A 12,829-nucleotide genomic window follows, 5' to 3' on the forward strand; every position below is an offset into this window, starting at 1 on the left:
GGGCATGGCATTGCCACTTGCCCCTGAGCGTGGGAATAGGAGCGTCCAGCCGTTCACATCTCTCCAGCATTCCGTTTAACCGAATCAGTTAGGCAGGACAGACCCCCCTCCCTCCTCTCTGTCTCCTCCCCCTTTCCATTTTTGTCACTTGTGTCTATGTCCTAATTATTTCAGTTTGGGATGCCAGAGCTGTTTCCTGGATAGATCTGCCCAAGCTTACACAACAACAAGGGCAGAGGAGAGCAGCCAAGGAGCACACGTGGCTTCTATCTGGCTTAAATGTCACTTTTATTCCCCAATGCTGGAAGCAAAGTAAGACAGGACATCACAGGACATCTTATAACACTCTGACAAGGGGGGAAGAGAGCTCTTCTCTATCATGTCTTTATGCTCCAGTGACTTTCTCAAGGAGACCCCCTCACAAGACACAAGCATGTGTCCCTTTATCTTCTATAGAATAAGAACATCTTCAGCCATCATGTATATTTTATACTCTTTATCTAGTTTATTTATTATGAATATTTAAGAACCAAGTTTGGAATTAATGGAAACAAACCCGAGATATGTCTGGTACAAAAATAATATAAAAAACGTATATATATATATATATATTCATAAAAATATCATATATATTTCATAAATTATATTTATATAAATGGCCAATATGGCTACATATAAAAACAGCCAAAACCTATATATATATATATATATATATATATATATATATATATATATATAAATTCATGCTGCTTATTGCACATATATATATATATATATATATATATATAAATGTAAATAGGACTGAGGTGTGTTCATTCTAGTAATTCCAGTAGTAAATAAAGTACTTACTTATCCTCCCACTATAATATATAGGAGGCACAATCCATTTAATCATTTAGCTACCTTTCAGTCTACTCCATTGCAGTTTTCCCCACCTTCACCTCCACCTTGTCTGGCAATGAAAGGGTCGCAGTTCATAAAGCAATGCATCAAAAGTTGCATATACATTACCATCCATTTCCATGAAGGCTTTGCTAATAAAACCAGGTCCTCGGTGTAATAATATAAGGAAACACAATTCTCCAATCATGAGGTCTATATAAAATCTATACAGCTATAGGTCCTTTTTAATATCTGCACTTGGATCAGTCCTTCCTCATCAGTCCGTCCTGTGTGATGAGATGTATTGGAAGGAGTTTTTACTTTCGGTTATCTAGCTTTATGAAAACCGATAAACTCATACAGCTAGATAACCAAAGATAACAACCACTTCTCGTCTCCAGCTCCTGTCTGGATATCCACATTCCCTGGGATCAACGCCTGGTAACAAGGATCCTCTGGACAAACACACTGCTGGAATCAGCTCCATAACCAACCATAGGGATCTGTTGCCATCAAAGTTTATACCCAACTTTCCTCCTGGTGAGTTATTCCTTTCATGATAATCACCAAATATATGCAGCAGAGATGAACAACCTCCAGCAGCAGCTCCCAAGGTACAAGGAGCAGCCTCCATCCCTTGCCAGGCCTCTATTTGCATTGTAAATTGCTTCATACTCCCATAAAAGCCCTATGAAGATGTAAAGGCTTGTGTTGTGCGCAGCTCAGTCCTCCACAGCAACAAAATCCCATTCCAGTCCAAAGTGACAAGATGATTCAATGGTCTGATCCTGATCCTCCTGTCTTATGCATGCCAGGGCTTTTTCCTCTTCCCCAAATGGTGGCAAACATCTCATGTACAGTGTGTGTTTAGGGGGGCAGCTCCTTGCAGGATTCACAGGAAGAAGAAGAAGAAGAAGCAGAAGAAGGAGATGCAGTGTTGCTGCCTTGCTGCTGCTGCTGCCACCGGTCTGAAAAAGGAGAAAAGGGCCATCATTGGAGGGAGGGGGGTTGGAGGGGGCTTTTCATTTGCCAAAAAAATGTGGACCAGCCCGGCAAGGTCAAAGGTCCCGGACAGCAGGAGACCAAGGTAATGATGATGTCATGAAGAGGAGAGAAGAAGGGACAGCTCAAGTACACGGCTATTGATATGCATGAGTGATCAGCACTCGCCTTCAGCACCAGCAGCGCCTGGACAGCTCCCACATCCTCCATACACGACCCCGGGCCCCTGCAAGCCTGGGCTCCCCTCTATCAGCTAGCGACATCTAAGGCATGAGGCGGGGGGCTGGGGACCCTATCTCAGCATCTCTCCTCTGCACATACTTGCAGTGCACTGAGGATGGCAGGCACGTTGCTTTTGCTTAAAGCAGGGCCTTGTTTGTTTCAGACTGGGAATGAGAGCTGGAGCCGCAGTGAGTCACAGTGTAATTACAATGCCACTCTCCTATGGGTATATACATATATATAGTTAGGGCACTATATATATATATATATATATATATATATATATATATATATATATATATATATATATATATATAGTGCCCTAACTATATCATCCTCATGAAGGACACAATTTAATGTCTCTAGCAATGCCAAATTGGAATACAGACCCCAACTAGTATATATAGAAAGGTGTCCAGGGACAGAGATGGCAGTATTTGGACAGATGTAAATCTCTATTTTCCCATTATCGTGGCTGTTTTAGTGAAATTATTAATGTGCTCAGCGAATCCAGAATATTAGAGAGAGACCACAGTCAATAGTATACATCATATCTATCTCTATCACCTATCTCTACCATCATATCTATCTATCTATCTATCTATCTATCTATCTATCTATCCATTATCTATCTCATCTATCTATCTATCTATCTATCTATCTATCTATCTATCTATCTATCTATCTATCTATCTCCCCTATCTGTCTATCTATCTATCTATCTCCTCTATCTGTCTATCTATCTTTATTATCTATCTATCTATCTATCTATCTATCTATCCACCTCTATCATCATCTATCCAATTCGATATGATACCATTTATTATATTATATCATATCATCTACATCATCTCACGTTGATACAATATTATATTGAGTCTTTCTTCACAAAAATGTGAAGGTATTACAAAATATAGTAATAAAGTGGTATAATAATAAAATTGTGAAGCACCTGGAAAATATTGCTAGCCCAGATTTATTAGTGCTGCTACTATATACAATGTAGACAATGTTCTTATTACATGATGCCTTGGACTGTGCACATAGTGTGACATTCTTTCTGTACTTACAGCAAGGACTATAATTTATTAATAACGTTCATTAATGGATCCAATGAGAAATACAACTAAAATACACCAAGGCTTGATGTACTTGGTATAGTTTGCAGTAAAAGTCTTTGCCAAAAACATGTATGCATCACGACATAGCAGTTTTTTAGTATTGTAAAATTATTTCTCAAAATCGCAAATGAAAAGTTGTATGGTGTGTAAGGGTGTTCTTTAAACCCTATGGAGCTACCTGTTTAATACAGGGGCCTTATTTGGTGTGATATTACACAAGCCTTATCCTTAGTGCATCCAGTGCACTTAGAAGCACTTACTTCTTATGTTATTTTAATACATATATATATATGTTCAGTGGTCACGGATAAAGGGAAGTGACCAATACAGCAATACTGGACATCAGGGGTTAATCCTTTGCAGACTGAATTGCAAGACTATGTGCTCATAAGGGCCTGGTTGCTCCATGTGACGTCATAGGAAACGTCTTCAGGGCAGGGATATTACTAGTTTAATAAACTAAAGAAATAATAACCAACGTCTGCAAGTATTCCCTACCGACAATTATATATATGAGATATAAACGCATCATAAATGGGATGGAAGTGTTGGTCTGCACTGTGGCTAAATAAAACACACACATCTGTGCCCGTCTGTCTGTCTGCCTGTCTATCTATCTATCTATCTATCTATCTATCTATCTATCTATCTATCTATCTATCTATCTATCTATCTATCGTGTGCACTTACAATATGAATACATAAAGGTTTTATTACACATGCATCATAAAAAGCAACCCAGGTTTATATTTACCTCATTTCATGGGGCCGAGACCACAGTAATGACTGGAAGAAAAAAAATAATATTTACGTCTTAACTTCCTTCTGCTAATAACATTATAATATATATACCTATCCTTACATTTCTGTCTATCTTATCTATCAGTCATTCACTATGTATATACATATATATAATATGAAAATTACAAGATTTGTGTTTGACATGAGCTAAAAATAAAATAATAAAATATCGAAATATATTCAAATAAATATATAAATAAATGTATATGTAATATATTTATATCCATATTGAAAATATGATATAAATGAAGCCAAATCATTCAGTTTTATTCCCGAACAGCTCTGTATTCAATTGTAAACACGTTAATCTGAAAATATTTCAATAGCATTTATTCCAAAATATTCATAATAATATTGATAATAATAACAATATAAATATTTTGCCTCATTATTATTAGGAATATTATTCTAATAATGATTGTGTAGCTATAACTGGTGTTAGATATAACTATTTTCTGATAACATGCCCAGATATCAGGCAGGGCTGGTGAGTAAGTCTAGGCCTACCATACAGTCTGCATTGGGCTATGAGCTCCAGCTATTTACAGCAAGCAATGAACTTGGCTTTGAGCACGACAAAGCAGGAAAGGTCAAGAACATGTAATTAATATCATATAGATTTGCTCATTTGTTTCATCCACTATACAATACACATGGGAATTCAATGCATTGTCAATGACATCGTAATGTGTTATATTTTCAAATATTAAAAAAAAAATACATAAACGAAATTTTTTAATATATATAATTTTAGAAAAGGTGTTGCTGAAGAGAGAATGACTTGTGAGGATAATGAGGGTAGTAGTTCCATGTTAATTGTTTGGATGTCATTTAAGTTTGGCTCCATACGAATGATTGGTGGGTTTAATATGTCATATCAGGTCAGATGATCTCCAGAGCAATAAACTAGGAATTGTTACACTGTCTTCCTCTCAGTACAGGCCTCTTCATTGCCACAGAACAGGAATCAGATTTTTTTTTCTCATTAACACGTGGTTACCATAGTAATTACTGTACTTCCTAAAACCAACTGGATGCCAGATCACAGCAACAGGTCTGCCTTGATGAAGACACAATCAATTAGCAAAGCACAGACCAGAGTACAGAGAATAATCCACATTGGAACATCCCCAAATATCTGCTTACAAGGAGCCACTTACTTTGCCTTGGGTATTGAACAAGCAGGAGGAACTTGATATCCTGTGAAAGTTCCCATTAAATAATAAGTAAACCGAGAATGAACTTGTCCCATCCCTTGCTGAATAATAAAATGTACTTACAGTGTAAAGACACTTTCACCAAGCAGCAAGAGTAAAATATCCCAAGCACCCAGTAAATGATCCTCCTGCTCCACAAATGCGATGAGAGATGCAGCTTAATCCTATTGTATACTTGTTGTTTAGTTCTTGAAGGTCATTTCCCAAAAAAAAAAAAAAAGTTGGGGGGGAGGGGGTACCCCCCTGAGATATATGCTTAATAAACACTGGCTGGAGAGTGAAGTGTTCTAGAGAAGGGGTCTGCAAGTTTTTTTGGGGGGGCTGGACAAGGTCTAGTCCAGCCCTCTCTGCCGAGGAGGACGTGCTCTGAAACCCAACCAGTTCCCCCCTAATTCTTTTGTTAGTGGTGAACTGAAGCCCCATTGTCCAGCCATTGGCACGGTCTTTTGCAGTTCGAGCATTGTCACAGATAATGAATTTGCTCCAGCCCCTCTCATAGTCCTCATGTGGCAGACGGAACAAATTTGAAATGTCTGGTCACTAGAAGATGACTGCAGCCAGACTGCACATAGAGGGGCAGCATAGCCTGGATGTACATGGCAGGACTCTGATTTATCGCCTCCTTTGTTAGGGCACCAGCAATGCACACTCACATAGACTACATGCTTATCATGGCCTCTGCTAGCCCAATTATAACATATATATATATATATATATATATATATATATATATATATATATATATATATATATATATATATTTATATATAATATTAGTGGCACTATAAGTGTTAATCCCCCCCCCCCCCATGCAATTGATATTATAAAGTATGGCCAAGTTCCTGAGATGAATGTGAGGTTGTGATGAGATGAGTTAGGCGAGTTTAGACCTGTCCGTGGGAGAAAATGACAAGGGGAAGGGAGGGGGGCTGAGTGGATTGAGGAGGGGGGGGGAGTATGACTGGAGCAAATTTAAATTGGCTTCAAGATTGTGACTGTTAATGAGAAGTGAAGGGAGGCGATAATGAGAGAGACAGGGCGAGAAGAGGAAGAGGAAGGGGATACAAGGGGAGAAGATTGAACGTGAGAGGGGGCATCTTGTGAATGTGAGGAGGGGGGATGTGGCTTCATGAATACAGGAGTCATAGAATATTCATTTGTGTATATGAAAAAAAAACTCACACCTGCACCAGGGGTTTATCTCTGAGTGTGCACTCATACTCGGGTACTATCAACTTCTGCATATTTCTACACTGTGCAATACAATGCTGGGTGATGTGTGAGTGCATACAGCTAGCAACACTACACTACACTATACATGTGTATATACTGCAGGACTATACTATATACTATATACATGTGTATATACTGAAGGACTATACTATACATGTGTATATATTGAAGCACTGCACTATACTTGTATATATACTGCAGCACTACACTATACTATACATGTGTATATACTGAATTGCTACACTATACATGTGAATATACTGCACTATACTATATAAGTGTATATACTGCACTACACTATACATGTGTATATACTGCAACATTACACTATACATGTGTATTTACAGCAGCACTATGCTACACTATACATGTGTATATACTGCACTACACTACACGTGTGTATATACTGCACTACACTATACGTGTATATACTGCACTATACTACACTACACGTGTATATACTGCACTCCACTATACATGTGTATATACTGCAACGCTCCACTAAATGTGTATATACTGCAGCACTACACTATACATGTATATATACTGCATCACTTCACTATACATGTATATTGTGTACACTACACTATACATGTGTGTGTATATATATATATATATATATATATATATATATATACATATATATATATATATATATATATATATATATATATATATACACACTGAAGCACTACACTATACATGTGTATATACTGCTGAACTATATTAAGCTATGCTATATGTATATACTGCAGCACTACACTATACGTGTATATACTGCACTGCACTATACATGTGTCTATACTGAAGCACTACACTATAGATGTGTATATACTGCATCACTACACTATAGTATACATGTGTATATTCTGCAGCACTCCACTATACATGTGTATATACTGTAGCACTACACTATACATGTGTATCTTCTGCAGGACTATACTATACATGTGTATATTCTGCAGCACTCCACTATACATGTGTATATACTGTAGCACTACACTATACATGTGTATGTACTGCAGGACTATACTATACATGTGTATATATTGCAGCACTACACATGTGTATATACTGCAGCACTCCACTATAGATGTGTATATACTGCAGCATCACAGTATACGTGTGTATATACTGCAGAACTATACTATACATGTGTATATACTGCAGCACTACACTATACGTGTGTATATACTGCAGGACTATACTATACATGTGTATATACTGCAGCACTACACTATACGTGTGTATATACTGCAGGACTATACTATACATGTTTATATACTGCAGCACTACACTATACTATACATGTGTATATACTGCAGCACTTGACTATGCAAGTGTATATTTTGCAGCACTACACTGTTGTATAGGATTGTTGGATTATTTGTGTATATATATATATATATATATATATATATATATATATATATATATGTCTATTATTCTTCATTGCATGTTATGTTGGGCCGCCCTGACCAGCTACCTATTTACCTGCCTATATATGATGTATGTGAATCTGTCTGCTATAGGAATGTTTGCTCTTTCTATAAAGATGACTGGTTTTCAGAATACATTTCACAGTTTATAAAATACACAAAGTTAGATAAGTAAAGTAAAATAACAAATACATAACAATGTACATCTAATATACAAAAATAAAGTATATCATTTATAGATATATACGTAGCAGAATTTGTCGTGTAATCGTTTGTGCATCAGGACTACTGGCTGCGTGATGTATATGCACACATATATAGGTGTGTTTTATATATATATATATATATATATATATATATATATATATATATATATATTACTAATAATAAATTAAACATCTTTGCTGAACACAGGCAGCCACAGGGCGATTTTCATTGTGTAGGTTTTTCTAGATATTTTATTTCTGGAATATTCCATAACCTTTAGCCGAATGTCCTACAATACAATAGGTCCTGATAGTTTCAATCTAACTTTAATCATTGCAAAAATTAAGCCAACTTTAACCCTTTAGCGCAAAATAAGCCTCCTATTACCTAGAATAAGAACTGAACCCACAAAGCTTCATTATACAGCTGCAGATATATAGAAAAATAGAGTAATGTTGATAGATGATAGATAGATAGATAGATAGATAGATAGATAGATAGATAGATAGATAGATAGACAGACAGGAAGATAGACAGACAGACAGACAGACAGACAGACAGACAGACAGACAGACAGACAGATAGATAGATAGATAGATAGATAGATAGATAGATAGATAGATAGACCATTCACACCTAGGTATCTAATGTAGTGGTGGTCTTAATAACTGAAGACTTGCAGGGACCATGGGGAAGACATCTTTTATAAAGGTGCTGCTAGTAATCTCATTACAGTCAGCCTCTCCCTTGCCTAAAATGGCTGCTTACAGGGAACAATAGATAGTATTAAGGTGCACATGCAATGAAGGTGAGCTGTACTATAGGTTGAGTTTATAAGGCAGTGCGATGTATAACATTTATTACGAGGAAGAAGTCTAATCCTCATGCTGTTCAGTTTGCAATAAATCCTCTGACTAGTGTAAGGAATATGTGTGATGATAGGAGTGCAGGCTGCACATACATGACACATGTGTGTATTAGAGCATGCACCCTGGATTAGGTATAATACACTCCCTCCCTCTGTCTCTCTCCCTCCCTGTGTGTGTATGAGGCTCAGCCTCCTCTCCTCCAGCCTCCACTCTCAGCTCCTCCAGGAGGTCACATCCACTGACGTCACCGCCCAGGCTACATTTACATACATCAAGGAAATCAGGGCATTAAAAACAATATATGCTAATGGTGCTGAGCTCTGGAGCCGGCTGCCACCCTGCTCATTACAACCAATGTACTGCATTTATTTATCTATCTATATACAAGAAACAAAGCAAGAGGCAAGAAAAGCCCAAGATGAAGCCCAGTGCCTGCCTGTGTGTGTGGCTGTCCATGGTGCTGAATAATAACATCGCCATCCTCCTCCTCCTGCTGCCAGGCTCTATTATGTATAAATACTGATGCATATGTAAAGGTAGATTTGCATTTTATTCATTTCTTATTTTTTTCTATATTAAAAGACGCAATCTGAGCTCCTCTGTCTGTAACATGAAGTAATCTGCATATTTCTGTAATAGAATTATTCATTATTAATGTAGCATCACTTTAATAGAAACTATGGAGATAGGCTAGAAGCATAGGGCTCTGACTGGCCAGATATCGGTAGAGATAATGATATAGATATATATGTATAGATTGCGAATTATGTATATGACATCCATAACTGTCTGTATACAGTCCATGGGCTACGAATTGTCAAAGAAAAATAAATGCGACATTTCACTCTTCTGTTTAGAAGCTAAAATTATTTTATCATACGTACTGCACATCACATGTATTATATATATATATATATATATATATATATATATATATATATATATATGAATTTAGCTTTTGACTGCTTCTGTCTGAATTTGTCATTTCCCATTTTGTGGACTCAGTAATGCATTAGGTTTACCTGCAGTACTATGGGAACTAACCGATAATATAGGATATTATATATGGGTTTCTCTATATAATAAGCCTTGACTATAGGATTGTATTTTGATGAAGATCATGGGCTGTAGGTAAAGGGTGGAAAGACTGTAGAAATAATAGGTAGAGCATTGTCATTGCTGTCAGTGTCATACCTGTACAACTACTCTGGGCACAATGTCCCTCCCCAAACACCCTTATGCAAATGTATATCCATATGTAGATGCAGAGCCAGGCTGCTGCTATAGTCTACACAGCCAGGGAAGGTGTGTGGGGGATCACCAATATTATTGGCGCTAGATTGTGGGCTTAGTTTAGCGGGAAAAATTCACATACAAGCAAAAATGTGCTTTAATGTATTAATGTGACATTGCATAATATATATATATATATATATATATATATATATATATATATATATATATATATATATATTAGGTGGAGAGAAAGCTAGATAGATTTATATATTAGATAGATGGATGTATAGATAGACAGAAAGACAGGTAGACAGACCGATGGATAAAAGGATGGATGGATGGATGGACGGACGGACAGACAGACAGACAGACAGACAGACAGATAGATAGATAGATAGATAGATAGATAGATAGATAGATAGATAGATAGATAGATAGATAAGTAACTATTTCCTAATGGAGTAGTGTATGGCAGGCTAATAGAGTCTCCTGTCCATGCCCAGCTGCAGTGCATGATACATATGTAGAAGTGTATTCTCTATATAAGTCAGGTGTATGGCTCTTGTCACCCCAACTATCTTGCCCCCCACATAAGATACACATACACACACAGATGGCACTGCTTACCGCAGGGGTCGGTGGAGGCTGGCCTGGTGAAGCTGGCACACACTGCAGGGTATCCTGGGCAGGTCTCTTTGGGCCTGTGCCCTATTTGCCTGGGCCACAGCTATGTCCCATTCTGCGTGTAGTGCTAGCGGTGCCTGAACCCGCTCCCCCTCTCTCCTGTCTCCCCCCTGCCCTCCCTCCTTCCTTCCACTCCTCCTATCCATTGCCAGACAGTCAGGCAACTGCACACTGCCTGCGAATCACAGCCCTGGTGACTGCCATTTGAATAAGAGTTTCATCCTCCAAACACCTGACTCCTAAACACCCGAAAACTGCCAGACATGGCTGTCCTATCCATCAGCCCCCTAGTGCAAGCCAGACACTGACCATACACTATGTATAGTGCCATTAGTACTGACCAGACTTATGTATAGTGCCATATAGTACTGACCATACACTTCTTATTTATAGTGCCAAGTGCCATATAGTACTGACTTGTAATGAGGCGATTTACACAATACACTGGACCCTAAACTATCTATCTATCTATCTATCTATCTATCTATCTATCTATCTATCTATCTATCATCTATCCATCTAGATACAATTTCTATGCAATATTTATATTGCCCCGTTTCTATGTATCTATGTGTATATGTTTACTTTTCTATTTCCATTATCTATCCATCTCTATCAATATATCTATCTATCTATCTATCTATCTATCTATCGGGATATTTACAAAAAAAAAAAACATGGGACAGCTTTCTGCATAAATATTTCTTTACAAATGAACAACATCGCAATAAAATGATAAAACCTTACATAAAACTATATTAAATATTACAATTATTTTATCTATTGGGTCTTACAATTATCATACAATTTCCCATTTAAAATAGCATTGGCAGAAAAATTCCTCGACTCAACTTGGCCGGAAAACAACCGACTAAATATCCAGGCTCTGTCTACATACAGACTAATAACAATAGGGAGGAATTCAGACTCGGCGGCTCTCTCGTCACTTGTATTAAGCACTATTGTATCGCAAAATTGGCGCTTGTACAAGTCTATAGGAATGAGCCGATGTATGCTAGGGGAAGAGGCCAGGTCACTAGGAATTGTACAAGGTGGAATCTGCGCCAAATATTGCGGCGAATTGCTTCATGTTCACAAATATATCATTATCAATATTACTAATATGATACTTAAAAAACAGTCATTTCTAGGTTTATTGTATGCTATTACTTTACAAATATAACTATAAATATATATGAGATAGATAGATAGATAGATAGATAGATAGATAGATAGATAGATAGATAGATCCTTACATATGGGCATAAGTATAAGTATCTGGTGGGGAATCTTTGGGAAAGGTATCTTTTGTAAGGTGCTGAACAGATATAGAAATGAAGATCATAAATATATATAGATTTAGGTACATCGTATGAAAAACATCTATCTAACATACATATATATATATATATATATATATATATATATATATATATATATTTGTGTGTGCATATATATATATATATATATATATGTATATATTTTAGTTACTTTTTTTTAAAAATGTATAATAGATAGATAGATAGAAGGATAGATACATAGATAGGGTGATGTAAAAAATTTGTTATAAATTGTTGCTCTCCAGGCCTCAGTGGGGTTCCTTCCTGTGCCATGTATTAATTTTATTATGCCACCATCACCATTTTTCCATATAATACAAATTGTGCCAAAAATAATAATAAAATAAATTAAAAAAAAAAAAAATACCAATTGAAAAACAAGCTAACAAAATGTCGATTTCTTTTAGCTTAATGCCGATTCTTTAGCTTGTAGCATTTGTGGAGTTGAAGCAAATAATTGTCTGGCTGTGGCTCAGCGGGTGTCTGGTGAATGGTTGGATTTGTGCAGCTCCTGGCACTAGTGCTGGGGGTATGGGGGGGGGGATATTATTGGGGGGGCTGCTTTGCTGGTTCTTG

At 36.9% G+C, this 12,829-nt stretch overlaps 1 long non-coding RNA gene across 1 annotated transcript; it reads right to left on the bottom strand.

Moving 5' to 3' along the window:
- Positions 1-816: 816 nt before the first annotated feature.
- On the bottom strand, positions 817-11,377 carry LOC142200574 (uncharacterized). Its single transcript, XR_012715462.1, has 4 exons — positions 11,260-11,377; positions 10,857-11,228; positions 3,982-4,013; positions 817-1,850 (listed from the first exon to the last, which is right to left on the bottom strand). It is a non-coding gene; the product is annotated as an uncharacterized LOC142200574 (long non-coding RNA).
- Positions 11,378-12,829: the final 1,452 nt, after the last annotated feature.

Source organism: Leptodactylus fuscus, chromosome 1 (assembly GCF_031893055.1).
Source record: "Leptodactylus fuscus isolate aLepFus1 chromosome 1, aLepFus1.hap2, whole genome shotgun sequence".
NCBI classification, from domain to species: Eukaryota; Metazoa; Chordata; class Amphibia; order Anura; family Leptodactylidae; genus Leptodactylus; species Leptodactylus fuscus.